The sequence below is a fragment of the Leptopilina heterotoma genome, unplaced genomic scaffold (assembly GCF_015476425.1).
Source record: "Leptopilina heterotoma isolate Lh14 unplaced genomic scaffold, ASM1547642v1 Lhet_103, whole genome shotgun sequence".
NCBI classification, from domain to species: domain Eukaryota; kingdom Metazoa; phylum Arthropoda; class Insecta; order Hymenoptera; family Figitidae; genus Leptopilina; species Leptopilina heterotoma.
The window spans coordinates 464,495-489,900 of NW_025110818.1; the positions used below are offsets into that span (position 1 = coordinate 464,495).

The 25,406-nt window shown below is 25.5% G+C and overlaps 1 protein-coding gene and 2 long non-coding RNA genes across 4 annotated transcripts in view; 1 reads left to right on the forward strand and 2 right to left on the reverse strand.

Moving 5' to 3' along the window:
- Nucleotides 1-25,406, reverse strand: part of LOC122501268 — a 162,740-nt gene that overhangs the window by 65,991 nt on the left and 71,343 nt on the right. The window lies entirely within an intron of this gene.
- Nucleotides 3,528-20,349, forward strand: LOC122501212. Of its 2 annotated transcripts, none has more exons than XR_006301550.1 (6): nt 3,528-3,647; nt 5,426-5,560; nt 6,575-6,660; nt 7,327-7,610; nt 16,741-16,807; nt 19,282-20,349. It is a non-coding gene; the product is annotated as an uncharacterized LOC122501212 (long non-coding RNA). The 2 variants fall into 2 exon arrangements; XR_006301549.1 differs by lacking the exon at nt 3,528-3,647 and adding an exon at nt 4,981-5,123.
- Nucleotides 16,826-25,113, reverse strand: LOC122501219. The gene is made up of 5 exons (XR_006301551.1): nt 24,665-25,113; nt 22,428-22,514; nt 21,557-21,864; nt 17,335-17,594; nt 16,826-17,269 (listed from the first exon to the last, which is right to left on the reverse strand). It is a non-coding gene; the product is annotated as an uncharacterized LOC122501219 (long non-coding RNA).

Sequence of the window (25,406 nt, forward strand, 5' to 3'; positions counted from 1 at the left end):
TTTTACACTATTATTTTTTAATTATTACTATTTATGTACAATTAGATTAACGTGACTTAAATTTTTTTTTGGTTCAAAACCACTGTTGATTCATTATTTGGCATAAAGAAATAGTTTTCATTGCAAAAAAATAATAGAAATTAATTAACGATTTCCATTAAAAAAAAAAAAACTAATTAGAAACAAATTGTCTGCTTCATATAAGAATCGGCCTTGCCTTTACTTAACTGACACATTGTCAAGGTCGCGACTGAAGCTATTCAACAATACAAGTGAAAATGAACATTCTCTCTTTCTCTCTCACTCACTCGACTTAGTAAGTTGTGCGCACGATATAGTATTATATATATACTTGCAAAAAAAGAACAATTGAAATTAAAATTATTTTAATTAACTTCGTATAATGCATACGAACGCAAGGACCTTTCTTTATTTTCTTAATTATTTTTCCTGGCACGTGCGCGAAAATAAATAATAAACATAATCAATCGACGCGTGCGCAAAATTTTTTTGAAATTCATTATTTTCTGTTTAAGATTTTCTAAAGTAAATTGCGTATGAAATAAAATTTATATTTTTATTAATTTACTGTTAATATTATTATTATTAATTATTTAATTATTAATATTAATTATTTAATTTATTATTAATTAATTATTAATATTAATTATTTAATTTATTAATAATTTATTAATTGTTAATATTAATTATTTGTGACACGCTCCCAAGGAAGGTACCTAAGAAACGGAAGATTTATAGGTTATGTTTGTTTTACATTTATCTTGATTAAAAGTTCTTTTTTAATTATTTAAATTTGAAAAAAGTTTTTATTGAATATTTTTTATGTAACGAAGACTTGAAAATTATTAATTTGTAATAGTAATTAATTCTCTTTCTGCATTTTTACTTCAAAAATTCTGAACATAACCTAAAATTTGTTGCTTCTTAAGTATCTTTCTTGAGAACGCGTCACATTTATTATTATCAGTATTAATAATGGTAATTATTTGTTATCAATACTTTTGACATTATTATTAATAATTAATTAATATTATTTAATATATTTATTTATCTAATATGGACGAGAATATTAATAATCTATTAATAAATATTTTAAAAGAATTAGACATTTAAATAAAATAAATTATTTATTATAAAATTTTTATTATTATTAATTGTTATTAATATATTATATCAAATTTTAAATAAAAATACACATTCTTCTTTTACTGGAAAAAATTAAAAATTAACTAAAAAGTTTTAACTGCAAGTAAATTTTTGTTTTTAAAAACAAAGTTGCAAAAATTTGTTTAAAAAACCGTAAATTTAGAAAATTGATTAAAAATCGACAATATCAAATTAATTATGACGTAAATAATAAATAAGTAAAATAATAGATTATTTAAATAATTTTCAATTTGATATCTAAAGTAAATACAAATTTAAATTTGAAAAAAGTAATTCTAAATAAATGTAAAATTAAAATAAAAAAAAGGAGGTGTTTAAATTGCGCATTTTTATATAATAAAATTTCATACGAATATATCTATGCGTATATAAAAATGTATTATAATTTGTATTTTGATAATATTCATGACACACGCGGATGTTAAAATTCCGTTTCTTTCTCGCTTCACAAATTCAAATCAACTTGTGCTTTTTAAAATGAAAAAAAAGATTAACATTTATTATTATCGCGTTATTTGGAGTCCATTCGAGAGACTTAATTAGATATGTGAAATAAAACGAAGAGTCGCAGGTATATAGCCAAATAATCTTCACCAAAACTGAATTAACTAACAGGCTGTATATAAATTCCCCTTTTTCCTTTAATCTTCTTTTATCAAATTTCGCTTTTTTCTTTAGAATTTTTTTTTTAAAGTCAACTTTTATTTTTAAAAAAATAACATTTCAAAAATTGAAAGTTTTAAAAATTATTTTTATAATTTATGTAATTAATATATAAAAGCATTTAAATAATTTAATTTAGTTAAAATAATTAATTTAAATTATTAACTCATCTAATATTTATTTATATTGTCAACTTTATTTTAAATTATTAAGAATGTTTAACAATATTATTTAATGATTGATTAATATTATTATCACTATTATTATAATTATTTAATAAACTATTATATTATATGATTATTATTATATATTATAATATTAACTAATAAAATATTATTTAATTATATTATATAATAAATATTGGAAAACTATATGTTATAATATATTATATTAACTAATATTCTTAGTTAATAGCCAATTAAATAAAATAGTAATATTAAAATTAGTTATTTTTACTATTAATACTAAATAATTATTATAAATGTCTTCCTTAATAAATAATTAAGAAAAACAATTCTAATGATAATTATAGATAATTGTTATTTATTTTTTTATTTGTGAATAAGAATAAATAGTTAAATAAATGATTTGTAATAATTATACAATTAATATTATTTATGTACTTATTTATTTATACATAAATGAATACATAATTTTTGTTTAAATAAGAAATAAATAATTTAATTATTATACTATTTTTGTTTAATTAAAAAAATATTTATTAATTATTATACTCTTTTATTTATCATAACAAAAAAATTTCTAATTAAAAATTCTTACTTAAAAATAGATAAATAATAATTACTAGGGTTGTTAATTTTGTAAATAATCCGAAAAGCGTCTAAATAAGGAATAAAATGAATAGATTGCAAAATGCAAATATTTTGCCAAAAAGGACAATTTGTTGCAAAACGGTACCAATTACAAACTACATGATAATTATTTTTAATTCTAACTTCAAGCGCAGGGATTTTTTCATTTTATAATTCTAAAAAAATACCTCTTAATAGAAGGGATAAAAAGTCCTTATCCAAATATCACCATTGAAAATATAACACTTTTCTAATTTTCATAATTTATTTTTAATTTCCATATTATAGTCACATTAAAAGCGTCTCTTTTTATACTAATTTACAAATATGAAAGAAACTAATTTGTAAAAAAAATTAAACCAAGTTTTGAATTTTTTTAAATATTTTTTTATTGAATAAAATGTTTGAAAATTTAAAAAAAAATTTATATAAATATATTTGTTTAATGAAAGAACCGGGAGAGAACCTTTCGGTTTGACGGCCAACGAAAGACTGGAGAATTGTCTCTCTCTCTTTCTCTATCTCTCTTCTCTGTTACTCTCAAGTTGTGTGTGTGTGTGTGTTGGTGGTTCATCTCTGGTTCTCTTGTCCGACCAATGACGTTGCTTCCTTTACCGGTCTTCGGCAATGTTAAAGTCAAAAGACTCAACTATCTTCTCTTCTAACTTCGTTTTCTGTCTCTTTTTCCCTCGTTCTTATTCGTTTTTCTCTCTCCTCTTCTATTATATGGACCTTTCTCTCTTTCTCCGCGTACCAAGGTTTTATTCTCTTATTCCCGATAATATTCTTCCACCTCGTGTTCTTCCTTCCTCCATCTTCAAAAAAAAAAAAATCTTTTCTTCTTTCTTCTTTTGAAGAGATATCCTTTGCTCACTCTTTCTCTCTCTCTCTTTCTATACTTTGCGTTTTGTCTTTCAGTCGCCGTGCGTATAATGTGATTATTCACATTGTTGAGAAGAAGAGAAATGGACGTATAACTATTAGGTGAATGTGAAATACTATTTATAATAATTGAAACACGTGTGAAAATTGTAGATTTTTGAAAATTTAATTTTTGTTGTTGTTAATTAGTCGAATTTTATTCAAAAGAATTTTTTCCTCCTTCTTTCTTTCCAAAAAAGTATTTTTTATTTAGTAAAATTTTCCGTTACTTCAATTTTTTTCTCGAAATTGTCTTAACAAAATTTATTTTTAAAGTTTAAATTTAAATTATATTGAATTTTCAATTTTTTGTCGTTTTTGTTTCGCTGCGAAGAACGAGAAACAACTTATTTTGGATTAGATTTGAAAAATTCAAAATGGCGGGTCCAATATGGCCGTTTTGACTTTTTACTTCAGTTGGTAATGTAGAGAATTTCAAATGTCTTAAATATTAAAAAATTTCAAACTATTTGGTTTAAGATATTTTAAACTAAAATTATTAATTAATTGTTAATTATTATATTGCTGAATTAAATTATTAATTATTAGGTTTGTAATTAAGAAAAAAAAATTGAAAATAATAAATTATTGCATAATGATGATTAATTAAAAATGCTAAAAATTAAAAATAATATGGTGCGCATACGCGGACTTTTCTCGGAAGACGCTAAGGGTCCATCCACACATAAATCTAAAATTATTTGTCTTAATAATAATTATTAATTAAATAATTTTGTTATTTCTGTAAATAATTAATTGAATAATAACAATGCATTAAAATAAATATTATATTGAATTAAATATTATCATAAATAAATGTAAATAATAAAGAAAAGTAAGAATAAATAATTAGAAACATTATTTTACATTCGAAAATCTTTGGACCAGGACGAATTGTTTTACTTTCTTTGAATGTATATGTTTCTCATTACTTTTTTGTGATTTGTACTTTGGCTCTTGAAATTGACTTCACTTGACATAAAGTTTGATTGGAAATTTGTAACACTTGGTTCTTAAGAGTTCATTTTCATTAAATAATTATTTTCGTTAATGTATCGCGTTCCGAAGAAGGGTACCTAAAAAGCAACTTATTTTATGGTTATGTTTGTCTTATTTTTACCCTAATTTCGTTTTTTTCTGTAAAAGAAAAAACTTTTTTTATTTATTATTTTAGAATTAATAAAAAAATAATTAATAAAATAAAATTAATTAATAAAAAAATAATTAATAAAAAAATAATTATAATAAAAATAAAATTAAAAAAAAAAATTAATAAAAAAAATAGAATGAGAAAAATTAGTGTGAGAATTAAACTGAGAGTAAGTAAAATTGATTATGAGTAAGAAGTGAAAGGAGTAAATTGAGCTGCGGAAGTAGAGGAATAGTTAAATTCGCGTCTGCGCAGTACAGTATTTCACGATTGAAAACTACTGCGCAGGCGCAAATTTAACTTTTCCTCTGTTTCCACAACTTAATTTACTCTCTTCTTACTTTACCCTCTGTGGTGTAACCAGGCTCTATTTTGACCTTAAGTTCTAGGTAATAATAAACTACAATAATTCTATTATAGAAATAAGATTTTATTGTTAATATATTTTATTTTTAATTTTAGAAAATAAAATTTAAAAAAAATTTTCATTACATTTTTTACTTAAAAATAAAGTTAGTAAGAATTGAAAATAAAGAAAAATTCAATATAAAATTGGAAGAAAATTGTAAAAAATTATTTAAGAAAAAAAAATGTTTTGAATTAGAAATTTTTAAAAATTTTATTATTAATATTTTATTATGTATTCAAAATTTGTTCTTTTGTCTAATTAACTCAAAAATTTTGTTTGCAGTGACGCATCATCTCACAGTTCTTCATGAGACATCGGAGAGGGAACATTACTCAAAGTACCGGGAAATGACGCAGACATGCCCAGAACCTTCAAATTTAGAGCGATAAGGAAAAAGGACACACACGAACTAAAGGGGTAAGTCAAAAAAATATTAATTATACAGTACTCTTTATTACTTAATTATGCAAAAAGAATGTTTTATTTGAATCTAAAAAATCGTTCCATTAGTGACCACGTGGTCCACATATTTTACTATTGAAACACGTTACCACTGAATTACATGACCTCAACTGCTATTTTTTATTTAAAAAGTAAAAATTCTCTTAAATATAAAATTATGAAAAATTAAATTCATTTTTTTCATGATAAAGCATTTTTTAGTATAAAAAATTTTTCACATCACTTTATGATTATAAAATTACGTGATTATATGTTGAAATATTAATTTTTTCCACTAAGTAAAATTTATTTGAAGAATTAGTAAAAATTTTTCTACAGTTCTATTTTAATTTACCAATAAAAATAATTGATACAGAAAAAATTTAATTTATATTTTTGCATTTATAATAATTATTATTAGCAATCAATGTTTATTATAATAGATAGATATTAACTAATATGTATTAATAAAATTGAATATTAAAATAGTAATTAAATAATTAAAAATAAAAAAGAATTCAATATTTTTTAAAACAATTTATTAACCAGCAATTAATAAATAAATTTATTTTTTAAAAAAGTAGTGAAAATTAACTGAAAATTTTAGAAATTATTTGAATATTTAGTCGACAATAATTTTTCAATAATGTTGAGGATTAGAAAGAGAAGTCAATGTAAACAAGAAAGAGAATGACCTCTGGGCATTGTTAGTAAAATTTGTTTTCCTTCTGTCCTTGTCTAACTTTTCTTCACCGACAATAAAAGTACGAAAGGAAAATTGTACCCTTTCCCCCTCTCCTCCTTCCTTCGTGGATGATTTTCTCCTTCTACCCGATTAAGTTTTCCATTATGCCGCAGTTCATTGACTTCTTTCGGTGAGGCAGCTAGTTGATAATATAACTAATTAATTGAATTTTGTTTAATATTTTTAATAATTTGAGCAAATTAAAAGTGCCTCTAATAATTAACTATTATTATCAATTAATATAGATTCTGAAGAATTTTCCAAAGGAGAGACAATTTTCGAAGAAACTGGAGTTTTCATTAATTTTCCGGTAGAACTTCATAAAGAATGAGTAAGTACCATAAAGTACAACAACCTTTTTTTTAATCGTTTTTTAATAATAAATTATTTTTATATTATTTTTTAAAAATTATCTTTGTTATTTGAATTATTTTAATAATAAATCATTTTTATATTATTATTTTTTTAAATTATCTTTGTTATATTTAAATTATTTTAACAATGAATTAATTATTTATGCTTTGGCAACTGTAATTAATAATTTTTTTTTATTTGATATCATTTATTAATTATCTATATCGAAAAGTCGTGAATGACGAATTATTTAAATAAATATGATTATCCAGTAATTCTTGAAGATTCCTGAATCTATTATTAATTATCTATTAATATTAGTGAAATAAAAAATTTATTTATATCAAATAAAAATTTTAAAAACTAAATAATTATTTCTTTTAAACAAACTTTTTCAAAATAGTATTTTATTTAAATTTTTAATTAAATTCTTTTAAATTAAATTTTACAAAATTTTATTTTATTTACAATTTTAATTAAAGTTTTTTTAATTATTTCTAATCAATCATTTCTTTGTAACAGATATTAAAAATTTTTTTTATGTAAAGAAATAATTTTTCTTGGAAAACAAATATAAAAGTAGGAATTTATTTTAACAATTTCTAAATTTTTTCTTGTCTAATTAACCAATATTTTTTTGCAGAGATATATTTTATATCTTTCTCAACAATCAATGGCGAGCAAAGAAAAGAGGAGGACGCAAAAATACACCGAAAAGTGACTCAAAAGTAGTGGAAAATCTATGAAAAATGAATTATTTAGTTCTCGTTGTATTAGGTATTTTCTCTACGAGTTCTAAAAATGTTTGTTATTTAGCTAGAGATTTTTAAACCAAAAAAATAATTATTGTATTAGCTAGGAAATTAGCAATGGACGATTTTAACGCAAGAGACTTCAACATCCAGCATCAACTCGTAAACTTATGAGGTGAGTCAAAATAATAACATTATTTTTCTTTCCCTTATTATATCCTACACCCAGAAAAAAGTTTTATTTATTAAAAAAAAATTCTAACTTTATTTTTTACTTAAAAAATAAATTAATTTAAATAAAAAATGCAAATAGAAAATATTTGTCACTAAAAGAACATGAAAGAAAATTTTATCTTCTTAATTTTATATTTTAATAATTATTTTATTTTTTCCCTTCTTTCTTAATTCTGTCTCTTTTAAAGTAACTTGTATTTTAATTTCGAGTAACTAAATCATATTTATTGTAATTTAAAATTTAATGGAAAATTAATAAAAATTATTTGAGTATGGAAACAATATATATTAAAAATAAAGTTAGAATCCTCTATTATATTAAGTTGAAGAACGACCGACCGACCGACCGACCGACCGACCCTAGCCGTATATATATGTATATATCTTTTAAAAACAATATTAACACAAATGTATACAAATTCACAAATCACGCATGCGCAGTAGTGTTATATCAATGTCAGGCATGCGCAGTAGTGTTATATCAATGTCAGGCATGCGCAGTAGTGTTGTGTCAATGTTAGGCATGCGCAGTAGTGTTGTGTCAATGTTAGGCATGCGCAGAAGTGTTGTATCAATGTTAGGCATGCGCAGTAGTGTTCTGTCACTGTCAGGCATGCGCAGTAGTGTTGTGTCAATGTTAGGCATGCGCAGTAGTGTTGTGTCAATGTTACGCATGCGCAGTAGTGTTGTGTCAATGTTACGCATGCGCAGTAGTGTTCTGTAAATGTTACGCATGCGCAGTAGTGTTCTGTCAATGTTACACATGCGCAGTAGTGTTGTGTCAATGTTACGCATGCGCAGTAGTGTTGTGTCAATGTTACACATGCGCAGTAGTGTTGTGTCAATGTTACGCATGCGCAGTAGTGTTCTGTAAATGTTACGCATGCGCAGTAGTATTGTGTCAATGTTACGCATGCGCAGTAGTGTTCTATGAATATCAGTCATGCGCAGTAGTGTTCTATGAATATTAGGCATGCGCAGTAGTGTTCTATGAACATCTAACATGCGCGCAAAACACCCACACATGTATACTTACACATAGACACTAATCACATGTACATAATTAAACAAATGAGTACATAAACATGTACTCATATGCAGATATAAACTCCTACATATACACAAATCACATATATAGATTTAACCCTGAAACCGCACCCTGGGTGTGCGACACCCATATTCCTGCTTTTTACACCAATATATCGTTTATATTTGCAAAAATTAAACATGTGTCGCTATTGGACGGTACATTTTGTACTTAAGTTTATGTTCCGTGAGTAATATTTGTCTCCCATGTATCTTTGCGTATTTGAAAACTTTATGAAGTTGAAAGCGAAAAATTTATAAGTTGCTGACACCTAATTTTCGGTTTGAGGTAATTTCAGTAGTTTAAAAAATTTCTTTTTTAATTATTAAAATTAAATAATAAGATCATTTTTCCAAAAGAAAATATCCTATTCCAGCTTGGAAAACACACTTAAAAGTCCCTGGGTGTCGCACACCCAGTGTGCGGTTTAAGGATGGATTCGGCAGTGTGCGGTTTAAGGGTTAATAAACAATTGATAATATAAATTGTTGAATTTTTTAAGGTTCGTTGATGCACTTAGTGTGTGTTGAAATTTTTTTAAATATACATAAATACCTCAGTCGCTAATACTGCGCTGTCTGTGTTGTAAGGGAACTTATTTATTTACTTGTGTATTTACTTATTTATTTGTTTGACAGAAATCAACAATAATTTTTTAAATGAATAATCAGTGAAAGATGACTTATATTTCTGTAAGTGTAATTTTCAACTGACTTTTAGTAAAATTATTTGTTAGACAGAAATTTACAATAATAAATAAATTACAATAAAATAACAATCAGTGAAGAATGACTGATATTTTAGTACTTTTCAACTAATTTTTAGTAAAATTCCACTGATTATGAATCCAAAGTCACTTTTTAAAATTACAAAATGGCGAATCCAGGATAGCGGACGAAAATGAAAGATTTAGTAAGAGAATACGTAAAAATAACATTTCGTATAATGTACAATGACAATTTTTTAAAATGTCACTTCATAATTTTTGTCTTATTACACAATGATTTTAAATAAAATAATTTATATTTTTATAAATATTAATAATTTTTTACATTTTCTAACCACTATTAGGTTTTTTTGTAAATGTTCAAACTCTGGTTTAGAAAGAAAAATTTATATTATTATACAACTATATTGTCTAGACTTGCAAAAACCCAAAGTCTAGACTTTGTCGTAACAATATTGTTACAATATATATTGTAACAATATTGGTGACGGTGACGTGCGTAAGAATAATGCAGTAAAAATTTCAAAAAAACATTTCCCAACAAAATTAATGAAACAGCATTTTTATATAGTTTACGAGATAAAAATTCCTGAAAAAAGTGTTGAAATTATTTGATTGAAGAGCGTTCACAAATGATGTCACGCAATTTTTCGGGATTTTATACCCCCCCCTCCCCCTGTCAAACAAATTCACCTTGCAAAATATTAAAAATTTTGTAAAACTTTTTGGCACACTTATTTAGGACCCTAAACACTATCAAATTACAAAGTACCCAAGTATCACAGAATATAACCTTAAATTGAAGGGAATATTGCATTTCATATTCGGAATATTCCAGTGGAATGTTCCAGAGATCTTAAAGTAATATTAAAATGTCCGCTGCACAGGAATATTCCAAGATAACATTTAGGGAATGTTCCACGGTTATATCGAAGTAATATTCCAGGATAATGTTGAAGAAATGTTCCACCGTAATATTATGGAATATTCCAGGGTGATGTTGAGGGAATGTTCCCAGATAATATTAAATACACTGCAAGCCCGATCAGCGGTCACCCGATCAGTGGTCACTTGTTTACGTCGTTTGTAGATGGTGCGAGCGAGGGGCAAAGAGGGAGTCGAAAAGTTGTGGCAGTAGCGTATACATTAAAGACGCTCTGGCCCCTTAAAAAAAAATTCAGTAGTCAAGTAATGGTAACCCATCACAAAACAGTTCGTACGGTCCAATATGTTTACGCCCGATCAGCGGTCAAGCACTCCCGGAGCTGACCGCTGATCGGGCTTGCAGTGTATGTTGAAAACACCATTGAAAATCGTTTTTACTAAAGAAAGAAGATAAAGAGAAAAAAAGTCAAATTTTTTCAAAGTATGAAATTTTTGAATATTTCCAGGGAATATTCCCTTAAGGAGGTTAGTTCAAAATCATGAATCATAGAGATTCGTTTGAAATTTGCAGCAAAATTAAATGACATATTAATGCATATTATTGTTAAATCTGAGCCAATTTGACCGTATAGTTTTCGAGATATTGACGGCCAAAGTTTACTATTTTTCTCAGTATTTAGCATTGAGCTAATGGCCGCAAAAAAAAAATGAAAAAAAAATAACAACTTGTTTAATAACTTTTGACACAGCGGAGAGATTCAACTCAAAATTAAAGCAAAATTAATTCAATGTTTAAGGAACATAATACTTCAAAGAGAACGAAATTGACCGTTTAGTTGCAGAGTATTATTTATCCAAAACTTAAAGTTACTTGTAATTTTTTTTTTGACGTGAGTGACGCGGAGTGCGTGGCAACATCGCAACTGTTGAGAGCGGTGGGAGAAGCGGAGTAGCGCGGTAATTCAAATAAAGCTGAGTACTGAAAAATACACTATTTCAAAAAGTGAAAAAAAAACAATTTATTAAATTGTCAAACTAAAGAAAAACTATTCTCCATAACGAAAGTTAACCAAAACTGACCAAAACAACACTAATTCGCATGCGCTCGCATCAGCTGTTCATGTCATGTTGCCAGATCTCTAACTGCAAAGCACTACGTTCTTCAAAATATTACTGTTTTTTCTTAAAATTTTAATTATTTACAGATTTTTACATAATAATGTACACAACATTATTTTAAAAAATGATCTTTTAATTTACATATTAAAATTTATTTCATATTTGAACATTTAAAAAAAAATAGTTATCTTGACTACCGTCGTGAACCTATCCTCCTTAATATTCATTCAACATTACCTTGGAATATTCCATTAATATTACGGTGGAACATTGCCTCAATGTTATTTTTGGAATATTTCTGTGGGGCGGACATTTTAATATTACTTTAAGATCCCTAGAATATTCCGAATATGAAATGTAGTATTCCCTTCATTTTAAGGTTATATTCCGTGCTGCTTGGGTATAAGCAAAACCAAAATTTCATCGGTTCATAGAGCCATTGAACGCCCCATAAAGCATTTTAAGATGATTCACATTTTGGACAAGTTAAAACCTACGATATTGGCTGGTTTTAAAAAAAAAATTTAGGGGAAAATCTGTCAAAAGTACTAAAAGATATGCAAATTTTATTTTTGAAATATCTTTTTTATTTTTTGTGTAGGGGGCGTGGGGTAATGGGAGCTTTTAAATTTCACGTACTTAAAAGCCTTAAAATTCGCTGCGATGTCTAGAAAATCTTAAACAACCTTTGTTTATATCATTACAAAACAAACGATTACATTCTTGACAAATTTTTAGTAAAGACAAGGGAAAATGTATTTTTTGAGTTTTCGTTGTAAAATGCAAAATATTTCTAAACATCACCATAAGTAGTTAAAATCGTATTATTTAGTTCTGTTTTTTCATTATATTATAGGTGAATATGGGGCAGCTCCATACGAAAAGCAAATGGTGGATCACCGATTTTTCTTAAAGTTTGTAATTTTGTAGTACTTGGGGTACTAAATAACTGTGCCAAACAGTTTTGCAAAAAAAAATTTTTTTTGCAAGATATTTAGATTTGAAAAATCGGAAACTGAAAAAAATGACTTTTTTTGAGAATTTTTATTTCGAAAACTATTGATTCTACAAGAAAAAGTCATTTATTCAAAATTGTAGAGAAAATGTCAATCTTTTATAATATTTAAAAAAAAGTTAAGAAAAATTAATTTTTCAATACTTTGTTTAAACAATAATTTTTTATTGTTAAAAAAAGAGCAAAGGACATCATGGAATATTCTAGAAAAATAATTTTCTCAAAATTTGAACCTTCCTTAATAAGTGGTTAAATTTTTAAAGAAGTGATTTTTGGTGTTTTTGAGAAAAAAATTTTTGAAGTTTGCGCTACGAGTTTTTGTGCGTTGCGCTAACTAAGCAGCGCCTATATCAGTGTATTTTAAAAGATAATATGACCTTTACTGCTCGCCTCTAATACATTTAATAATTATATACGTATATATATTATTATTATAAACAGTTTAACAATATATTTTTAACTTTTTTATAAACATTATTTTCCTTTTTTAACCCATTAATACCCATAAGCACAGGAACGCAGGTATAAAAAGTAACTATTGGGATCCTGGCATAGGATCTAATAATAATTTTTAACGTTAAAAATTAAAAAAAAATTATTTTAAACAATTTGTTATAAACAAATGAAGAAAAATTATTTTTCATAAAAAACTGATAGCGCCATTCGATTCGACGCAAAAAACTACTACGAGAACGTATATTACATAATTTTCAAAAAAGGAAATATTGTTGCAAAAATGTTATAAACAATTAGCCTGCATTTATACTGTATGAGATAGAAGGATCTATATATTCTATCTCGTACAGTATAAATGCAGGCTAATTGTTTATAACATTTTTACAACAATATGTCTTTTTTCTTAAATTATGTAATATACGTTCTCGTAGTAGTTTTTTGCGTCGAATCGAATGGCGCTATCAGTTTTTTATGAAAATTAATTTTTCTTCATTTGTTTATAACAAATTGTTAAAAAAAAATTTTTTTTAATTTTTAACGTTAAAAATTATTATTAGACCCTATGCCAGGATCCCAATAGTTACTTTTTATACCTGCGTTCCTGTGCTTATGGGTATTAATGGGTTAAAAAAGGAAAATAATGTTTATAAAAAAGTTAAAAATATATTGTTAAACTGTTTATAATAATAATATATATACGTATATAATTATTAAATGTATTAGAGGCGAGCAGTAAAGGTCATATTATCTTTTAAAATACACTGATATAGGCGCTGCTTAGTTAGCGCAACGCACAAAAACTCGTAGCGCAAACTTCAAAAATTTTTTTCTCAAAAACACCAAAAATCACTTCTTTAAAAATTTAACCACTTATTAAGGAAGGTTCAAATTTTGAGAAAATTATTTTTCTAGAATATTCCATGATGTCCTTTGCTCTTTTTTTTAACAATAAAAAATTATTGTTTAAACAAAGTATTGAAAAATTAATTTTTCTTAACTTTTTTTTAAATATTATAAAAGATTGACATTTTCTCTACAATTTTGAATAAATAACTTTTTCTTGTAGAATCAATAGTTTTCGTAATAAAAATTCTCAAAAAAGTCATTTTTTTCATTTTCCGATTTTTCAAATCTAAAAATCTTGCAAAAAAAATTTTTTTTTGCAAAACTGTTTGGCACAGTTATTTAGTACCCCAAGTACTACAAAATTACAAACTTTAAGAAAAATCGGTGATCCACCATTTGCTTTTCGTAGGGAACTGCCCTATGTGTAGATATGTATACTTGTATAAAAATCGAGATAATAATAAAATTTGTTTACATATATTTTTTTTATTCAAATTTTGGCCTGTAAGAATTCTGTGGGGTAATAGGAGAATCAGTGTCAGCCCAAAGAATCTTCGTTACTATGTTACGGCTTTCGTTATTTCTTTCAAAATTATAAAAGATATCACCTTATGAAAAAACTTTTAATTAAAAAATAATTTTTCGTGGAAAAAATAAAAAATAAAATTTTTTTCAAAAATTTTTTATTCAATTAAAATTCAGGAAAAAGTTTATTCTAAGTCTAAAGTTTTGTCTTCATTCTAAGTATTAACACTTTTTCTATTATAAAACAAAAAATATTACTAAAAAATAGAAATTTTTTAAATTTCAAGTGAAAGCTCCCAATACCCCACAAATTGGGTGATGGCAAAAAATGTATTTTTTGAAAAATTTTTTTTTCAATTTACTTTCTCTTTTTAAGTTTCTAATTAAACATAATTAAAGATGAATAACGAAATGAGTAGAAAATGACGAAAACAATGTATTATTATAAAGATAAGCTGGTTTTTTTAATAATTTACCTTAAAGGGCTCCAATTCCCCCACGCTCCCCTATATAACAATTTGTGTTTAAAGCTTTTCAATGCGATAAGAGCAATTGTTTAAAAGATAAAAAAAACACAAACTGTTAGTAAAAAAAGAATATACGTATCTTCGCCCTTTTCTTACTAATTATCCAGAGAATCAGGCTAACATTTAAAACCTAACCTTCTAAGTTTAGTTATTTCAAAAAAATTATTTTATTAATGCAAATAAATATTTATTTTAATTAAAAACTATGCATTATTGAATCAAGTAAGTTTCATAATTGATTTAAAGGAATATTTATTAGATCAAATTATTATATTTAATTGACTTAAGTAATTTGTATTTGGTTCAAATAACTATTTATTTGATACTATAAATTAAAATATTTATGTCCAGTAAATATTTACTTTGTTCAAATAAATAAAAATAAATAAGTAAAAACAAATAAGTTTAAATACAACCGAACGAGCGTTAGCGAGTGAGGTATATGTCGCTAGTTAGAAATAAAAATATAAACTATAAACTATAAAATTTGTAATAATTCGGGGAGGTTTTATCAATGCGTTTAATTTCATTTTGAAGATTCAAGCAATATTAGATTTTAGCATTGTTTAAATTAATTTTTGACCTATACGGAATTCGAGCTAACAGTGTTTTTTGAATACAGGAAAATTTTTACGAAATTAATTTTGATTGTGTATGACCTTAACTTCAACGCACAACATTCAAATTAAATTGATTCCATTGATATAAGTGATTGGCAAAACATTTTGTGAAAATAGTGGGGGTGGTCCGAAACCGACCCCCAAGGGGTGGTCCCAACCCGACCCCCATATTTTTACATTGTAATTGTTTATTCTCTTCTTCCTTATTGTTCACATGAAGGGATGATAGGTTTTGCATATTTACTTTTATTTTTTAGGAATTTATGAAATATTTTACTAACAATCACAGCACTTATTACTTAACTTTAATTCTCTTTTGGTTAAATATTTTATTCATTGTCGGTTGTGAAATGTTCTTGACAAGGCGATATGAATTAAGAAAACTTGTACTTTTCGACATCTTTGGGAGCAGTTAAGTACGAAAACGAAAAAGAATTAATAACAAAATTCGTATATATTTTACTAGAAATAGGGCGAAAATTAAAACAGGCAAAACCATTGCTGCTATTATATTGGAAATTTAGACACTGTTTAACAATTTATATTTATTATCATTTTAAAAAAGGCCTTAAAATTTATTTAAATAAAGTAATAATATTAATTCAAGTTTAATTATGTCAACATAACTTAAAGACATAAATAATCTCAAAGTAAAGTTACTAATGATTCATTTATTTACCTTTTTGTTCAGAAAAAAGTTAAAAAATGTATTTAAATGAAGTCAAAATAATTTAACAGTTTATTACAGACTGTTGAATTTTATTTTAATTACTATCAGAATTTGATATCTTGATTATTCTTGAGATTTTCCCCGAAAAAAATGGGGGGTCGGTTTCGGACCACCCATTTTGAAAAAGTTAAAAACGTAAATTTTCGCTTTTTCTTTTAGATCTTTTATTAATGACAATCAGAAACCTCGGCAATCGTCAAAAAACATTGAAAAATAGTTCCTTTACTCAAAAAAATTTTAAAGAAGACAAAGAAACACATTTTTGGCACATTTTTTAGTCTTTGCACTTTAGGGGGTCGGTATGGGACCACCCTCCCCTATATATAAAAATTTTTAAATTAAATAGTAGGAATTCAAACTGAAAAAGTAAAATTTAAAAATTTATAGAAATTAAAAAGAAAAATGTGAAAAAATGTAAATAAAAATAATACTGCTTAAATAATTTAGTTGCAAAATATTTAAATTTCTATTTTTATGAAAAATTATATTTAATTTATTTACGTGAAAATTAATTTGAAATATTTATTTTTCCAGTTACAGCGTCATTTCTAGCAACATTCTTCGTTCTGAAGAGGAGGGCCATCACCTGAAATGCAGAGGGGTAAGTAAAACAAATACAAATATTTTATTTTTCTCTCTTTATTCTTTCTTCACATAATTTTCTACATAATTCTTACAATATCTTTTCTCTTACTTCATTCTTTAAAGTCATTTTTTAGTTTTCAAAATTCCATTCTCACACTCTAAATCTGAATCGGTGAAAACTTCCCAGATTTCAATTTAATGGACAAGGTTTCTTTGATGAATCAATTATCAATGGATCATTAAAAACTATGGATTCTCAGTGAGAATTAGTGAAATTCCACTGAATTGAAATCTGTGAAATTTTTACCGATTTAGATTTAATTCTTCTTTGTTTTTTCCATCTGTTGTGCTATTTCCATCTCTGTCTCCTCTGGGGAAAATGCACTTCACTTATTCTGTGGGAATAGGGGAACTTCCCCCTCCAGTAGCAGATCTAGCTTCACTTGTGGTGAATAAGATGAAGTGACTGTGGTTTTCCCTAGAAAAAGAAAAATTTCCTTTTTGCCCCTTTCCAAAAAAAAAATAACTTTTCTCTATATTTACCAGTTTAATCTGCATCTCAGTTTCTTGTAGGGAAAACGCACTTCCGCTTATTCTCTGAGGAGTAGGCAATTTCTCCCACAAGTAGCAGAAATTGTTTTACTCTTGGCGAAGAAGATGAAGTGATCGTGTCTTTCCCTGGAGGGAACGACTTCTTTTTTCTCCTTTTTATTTATCAATTTATCAAATTTCCGTTTAACTTTAAACGCACTTCTCTTAGAGTAGGACATTTTCTTCCAGAAGTGACAGGAATTGTTTTACGCCTGGAAAATAAGAGGAAGTGATCATCTTATTTCTTTCTCTTTGTATTTTTTCACTTCAGTCTCCTCTAGGGAAAACGCATTTTGCTTATTCTTTGGAGAATAGGACAGTTTCTCCCACCAGTGGTAGAAAAATTGACTTATTCCTGGCGAATAAGACGAAAATGTCGTTTTCTTTCCCTGGAGGACCGACTAGTTTTTCCAACTCAGTCGTTCACTGTCTCTTTGGTGAACGGCTGGGTTAACTAATTCTCTCAACTATCTTTTTTCTTTTATCTTCTTTTTTACATGTCTTCTTATTTTTTCTGTCTTTTAAGTCTCCTTTCTGTCTTTTAAGTCTCCCCTAGGGAAAACGCACTTTACTTATTCTCTGGGCAGTGGGGCAATTTCTAAATTAGTAGAAATTGCTTCACTCCTGGCGAATAAGGCAGAATGTCGTCTTCTTTCTCTGGGGGACCGACTTCTCTATCTACCTAGTAGAGCTGATGTCACCTCTCCTTTGGAGGGACTCAGTCTCCCCTAGGGAAAACGCGCTTCTCTTACTCTCTAGGGAGTAGAGAGAAACTTCTTCTCCCGAAGTAGAAGTTTCTCTTTGGGAGTAAGATGAAGTGTCGTCTCTTTCCCTGGGGGACCGGCTAGTCTCTGTTGACCAATGGAGAGCAGACATCAGTTCTCCCTCCCTTCCTTTTGGTGGAAAAGACTTGCAACAAGTCTTCTTTCCGAAGAAAGTCTTTCCACCAAGTCATTCCTTCACAGACTCCCTAGTGAAGGACTTGAGAATTACCTCCTCCCCTTACCTTTCCCAGGGGAGAGTTTGACGACTTTCTCTCCCCACCTGGGAAACGAAGTCGTCCTCAAGGAGAGAAGTTGTCGACTTCACTCTCCTTGAGTAGGAAGAGAGAAAAGTCAGAAGTCGTCCTCAGAAAGGGGATGGCGACTTTCTCAATTCCAGAAGAAGTCGAACGGGTAAGAAGGTCACTGTGAATACCGACCTCTAGAGATGAAAAAAAAATTGACGTTCACCCCCCTCTTTTTCTTTCTCAAGGAGCGAAGTTGTGGTTCTTCTCTCCTTGACTTCGACTTCTACTGAGAAGTGGAAAGACTCAGTCATTTCCAACTTCCCTACTCGAGGAGATCGAAGTCGGAAACTCTCTCCTCGAGGACGACTTTGTTTTCTCCAAAGTAGGAGATTTATCCCAAGTGGAAGAGAAAGTCGTTAAACTCTCCCACTTGGGAAATGACTTCTTTTTCTCCCTAGGGAGAGAGAGAAGCCGTCAACTTCCTCTTTTCCTATTCCCTCCATTTCCTACTTCTCCTCCCACCAACAGAGAACTTCAATTCTCCATGGAGAAAGATAGTAGGAAAGAGAGGGGATAGAAAAGTAGGAGAACTTTTCTGTCTAAGAAGAAGGCAACAGTGTCCTTTCCAAACCTCTTAGAGAGTAAAGTAAAGAGAAAGATAGTAGGAAAGAACTCACATTTCTTCACTTTTCTCTCTAAGAAGAAGAAAGCAACCACTATCCCTTCCTTTTCCTCTTAGAGAGTAAAGTAAAATTTTAAGATTCTAATTTGGAAATACTTTTCCAAATTAGAAAAGTTCCAAATTAGAATCTTTTCTAATTTGGAAAAATAAAGATCTTTCGAAATTTTAATCCTTTCGAAAGGAAGTAAAAGACCTTTTTTTGTTTCAGGAATGGAAGAAGTAATGAAAGAAGACTCAGAAGAAGGTGAATAAAAAACTGGAAAAAGGAGTAATAACCTAAGAGGATTGTCAGCCAGTTACTCATGTGCAAGGATTAATCAAAATATATTTTCTATTTTGTATACTAACTTCGCGTGCATTTATAATTTAAGTGAAAATATGTAAATATGTATGTTACAATAAAACAAAAATATCAATTCATTTTTTACTATTTTCTCTAATTCCTGTCTTTGAAGCGTTACTAATAATATGTTTTATATTTTAACTATTCGAGTGATTTCAAGAAAACGTATAAAAACAGCCCTTCAATTGATAACATGGTAAAATACCAAGCATTGAAACTAGTAACAATTCAATTCGAGTTAAAAATCAAAGAGTGTTAAATTTTCAACAATCTTGCACTTAAGTTCATTGAGACAGAATATTATGATTGCATTCATTTTACAAAGAAAAAATTTTACTTGATCAGTCACTGGATCCTAAGAGGGCACGTAAATTTTTTTCGGCCGAAATCAGAGTACCCTGGACACTTTAAAATTCAACTTTTGAATTTGAATATTTTGAATGCGCAATACAACTTCCTATGAGGAAACGCATTTCAAAATATATTTAAATTCAAAAGTTGAATTTTGTTTGTTCAGGTGACTCTGATTTCAGCCAAGAAAAATTTACGTTCCCTCTTATAGTATCCAGCGAATTAATTTGAAAGAAAAAAAACTAAAAAGGTCTTTTACTAAAAGGAAATTACTGTAAGGGTATACAATGAATTGTACCAATTACTGCGATATTCCATTTGTAAGAAATAATTAAGAATTAATTTAAACATTATTTTTAAATCGGTCTCACTAAATTAGAAATGGTTTAACCAAATTTATTTCAAATTATAGTAAATTTTTTTCAAATTATAGTAAAGCTTTACATTTTTTAAAAAAATATCAAATAAAAGTATTACAGTCGCAGTAATTGGTGCATTAGTAGTAACTACTAATCAAACATAAACCTACACCCAGATAATAATTTTTGTTAAAAGTGGATTTTTTTTAAAACAGTATTTTTAGCAAAATTGTCTAGAATTTTTAAATTTGATTTAGATATTAACTTTTTGCTTTCAAGACAAATATTTTCAACTGATTGAAATTTAGAGAATGATTATAACAATTTTAATTATTATTATTATTATTATTACCTTGCAGTAGAAAAGATAGAGAAGGACGAAAAGAAAACAAGTAATTAACATTGCTAAGGGATGTCATTTTCTTTGTTTTTGAATTAAGGGAAACATATATTTCAACAAAAAAATAGTAAAATATTTAGTTTACAATTAGTACAAATTTTTACTTGTTTTCTTTTTTTTATTTTATACTAATTACGTTTATATTTTGAATTTGTCGAAAAATTTATATTTTTAAATTTTTGTATTTTTTTAATTTCTACAAATTTTTCAATCTTCTTTTTCAATTTTAAATCATACTATTTTAATTTAATATTTCTATTTATGATTCTTATTGTTAGTAATTACTTGTCTATTATTAAATAAAAATTTACTTGAATCAATTAAATAGTATTTGCTTCAAATACTATTTAAAATTTAATTATTTTTAAAATTAACTGACATAATTATTGATTATTTAATAAATTATAATTATTACTACTGTTGTTGTTATTATAAATTATTGAAAAAAAATTATTTGATTAAATCAAGTAAATGTGTATAATAAATAATAATTATTAAAAATTTTATATTTTACATTTCTATTTCAAATTCTAGAAATATTTATTTGATAATAGACAAGTAATTCGTTGTTTGAATCAAATAAATTTATGTTTCAGTGTATAATAAATTATAATTATTACAAATTTTATATTTTACATTATTTTCTATTTCAAATTCTAACTTGTATTTTTATTATATATTGTTTTTCTTACTCAAATAATTTTTAGTTGTTTTCCAATAAATTTTAATTTACAATAAATTTGATTTATTTACTCGATATAAAAATACTAAGTTACTTTAAAAAAGATAGAATTAAGAAAATCAAATAATAAAATAAAATAATTATTAAAAAAAAAATTACGATAAAATTTTTTTTACTAAATAACATGTTCATTTAGTGACAAATGTTTTTAATTTGAATGTTACGTTTAAATTAAATTTATTTTGTAAGTGAAAAATAAAGTTAGAATTTTTCTTTTTAAAATAAAACTTTTCTCTGGGTGTAGGATGTAATAAGGGAAAGAAAAATAATGTTATTTCTTTGACTTACCCCATAATGTTATGAGTTGATGCTGGATGTTGAAGTTTTTGCGGTAAAATTATTTTAAAATACTTAAAAACTACCTACATTGCTAATTACCTAGCTAATACAATAATTTTTTCGGTTTCAAAATCCCTAGCTAAATAACAAACATTTTCAGAACTCGTAGAGAAAATAACTATAATACAACGAGAGCTAAATATTACATTTTTCATAGATTTTCCACTACTTTTGAGTCACTTTTTGGTATATTTTTGCGTCCTCCTCTTCTTTCCTTTGCTCGTCATTGATTGTTGAAAAAGAAATAAAATATATCTCTGCAAAAAAATTTTAGTTAATTAGACAAAAAAAAAATTTAGAAATTGTTAAAATAAATTCCTACTTTCATATTTTTTCCAAGAAAGATAATTTCTTTACATAAAATTTTTTTAAAATATTTGTTACAAAAAAATGATTTATTAGAAATAATTGAAAAGAATTTAATTAAAGCTTTAAATAAAATAAAATTTTGAAACATTTAATTTAAAAGAATTTAATTAAAAATTTTAATAAAATACAATTTTGAAAAATTTTATTTAAAAGAAATAATTATTTAATTTTAAAAATTTTTATTTGTTATAAATAAATTTTTTATTTCACTAATATTAATAGATAATTAATAATTAATATCAAATAAAAAAAATTAATAATTACAGTTGCCAAAGCATAAATAAATAATTTATTATTAAAATAATTCAAAGAACAAAGATAATTTTAAAAAATAATAATTTAAAAATAATTTATTATTAAAATAATTTAAATAACAAACATAATTTTAAAAAATAATTTACTATTTAAAAAACGATTAAATAAAAAGTTTGTTGTACTTTATGGTACTTACTCATTCTTTATGAAGTTCTACTGGAAAATTAATGAAAACTCCCAGTTTCTTCGAAAATTGCCTGTCCTTTGGAAAATTCTTCGGAATCTATACAATTGATAATGACATTTAATTAATAAAATTTAATTATTCAAGGCAGTTTTAATTTGCTTCAATTATTAAAAATATTGAACAAAATTTAATTATTTAGTTAAGTTATCAAGAAAAGCTGCCTCACCGAAGGAAGTCAATGAACTGTGGCACAAGGGAAAACTCACTCAGGTACACGGAGAGAAAAATCAAGCGTTTGTAGTATGGAGACTTCCTATGCTAATTTTGTATGAACGTCCTGCTAAAGAGGCATGTTTTTATACCTCAGTTGCATGAAACATATACTAAAAAAGCATGGATCTCTTGCAATCGTAGTATACTGACGTCCCATGCGTTACAGGTAGAACTTTTATGCTGATAACGTAGAAATTTATACAAATACAGCAGAAGTTTTACGCATATTGCGCATGTGCATTCTTTTACGAAATAAGCTTAACTGTCCATACTACAAACGCTTGATTTTTCTCTCCGTGTATAGAAGGAGATAATTTTCGACTAAGGAAGGAGAGGGGGAAGGACACAATTTTCCCTTCGTACTTTTATTGTTGTTGAGGAAAAGGCAGACAAGGGCAAAAGGAATCATTAATCTTCACTAAAATTAAACAAAAATAAGTTGAGAAAAAATAAATAAAATTAAAAAATAAATTAAAACTGCTAAATCACTTTTTAAACAATAATATTTACAGAAACAGAATTTATAAAAATTATTACAGATTTTTGCTTATTGATTAATAATTAATAACTTTTCTGAAAATTTTTAATCCTTACTTTTTTATTTTTAATTATTTAAGTAATATTCTAAAATATTGAAACTTATTATTTTATCATTTATGAACGGAAATAATTATTTATCTACTATAATGAATAAATAATAATTAAAAATGAAAAGTTGAAAATGAAAAATTTCCTTTGTTTGGAACAAAAAAAATTTTATAACAATGACCATTTGAATTTTAAGAAAAAATAAAAATAATTAAAAAAAATAATAATTCTCAATAAAAAATAATAAAATTTTACATGAAAAATTTATAAAGAATTTTACTTATCTCCATTTTTGTTTACTAATATTCATAAAAATTATTTCAAGGAATAAAAAATTATTTATAATTACTTTGTTACTTTTATTATTACCAGTTGAATATTTTTAATTCTATTTATTGTAATTTAATTTTTTTTTATTTCTATTTATTTTGCATTATTTTTTTAAAACAATTATTAATAATTCGTAAATAAAAATAGAAACCCAAAAAATTTTTACTATTTTTTCATATAAAATAAAATTATAATAATTATTTATTAAAATAATTTTTCATTTCTAAAATGAATTATCTTGTATAAAATTTTAGTGAAAAATTACTGGAAAATTTTAACAATTATTATTTTCAATATTGGGCAATGACTTTTCAAAGTTAATCCCATATTGTATGTATACGACCTTGGGCATTGTTATAAAATTTGCTTTGTGCCAAATAAAATTTCTTGGAAATTAAACTAAAAAAAAAATTAGAAATATTTCAAGACAAATAAAATTTTATTTAAGAAATAAATTAGAATAAAAAATAAATAAAATAGAATAATAAAAAATGAGAATTAAATTTTTATTTTATTTCTATTTTTTTTTTTTACTTTCTAAGAAATTTTATTTGGCACAAAGCAAATTTTATAACAAATGCCCAAAGGTCGTAAAGTTTTTTGTTTACAATATGGGATTAACTTTTCTCTACAACTTTGAAAAGTCATTGCCCAATATTGAAAATAATAATTTCTAAAATTTTCCAGTAATTTTTCACTCGAATTTTATACAAGATAATTTATTTTAGTTATTAAAAAAAGAAAATAAAATAAAAATTACTCTTTTGAAATATTTCTTTTTAATAAATTCTTGATTAAATTCTCTAAAAATTGTATTTTGTGACAAGGAATAAGAATTACGAGGGAATCACGTGACTTAATAACAACACGTGGTTTAAGGAAAAAAATTTCTACTACAAAAAAAATTGTTCTATTATAAAAAATAAAGTTAATTATAATATTAAATTAAAAAAAAATTCTACTTCAAATAAATGCAGTTAAAGAAAGATTTTTAGATTTAAATAAAACATTTTTTTTACGTAGGAAGTACTAATAATGATATTTTTTTGACTTACCCCTTTTTTATTTTGTGATTCCTCTTCTTATTGTCTTTCAATCACTTGAAAAAAAATCACTTTGAATTATTTTCTCTTGTGTGAAACTACCTTATTATTAGATTGCTACTCTCCTATATAAAATAATCACAATTTTGAAAAATGTTTATAAAAATTCCTAGCTAAATTATTTTTTCGAAATCACTATTTGCAACAAAAAAATATGTGTTAATTTTAATACAAGAAATATTAACATCACTTCGCAAATATCAACCTAATCTAATGAGAGCTCAGCCCCTAATGAGGTTTCGAGGATTTCCGGGCAAGTTCGCATCGTGCTTCGGCGTCCTGTCGAGTCCCATTTCTCTTCCGATCGATTATGAAACTATTATTCATTGTTAATTATTAATATTATTATTATATTAATATTTTTAATTTTATGACTATTATTATTAATTAATTACCTAATTAATTAATTAATTTTTAATATTTTAAATAATTATTTGAATGAATTATTATTTGTTATTAATTAATAAAGTATCTTATTAATTAATTAAATAATTAATTAACTTAATTATTATTTGTATTAATTAATAAATTAATAAATTACTAACTTTTAATAATTTAAATAATATTATTTAGATTATTTAAAATAAGTAATTAATTATTAATATTACTGTTAAATATAATTTGTTACTTACAGTGATTTTTGGGAAGGCTTATATTTCTGTTTTGTTCAAGATGAAAGTGACACTCACCTGAA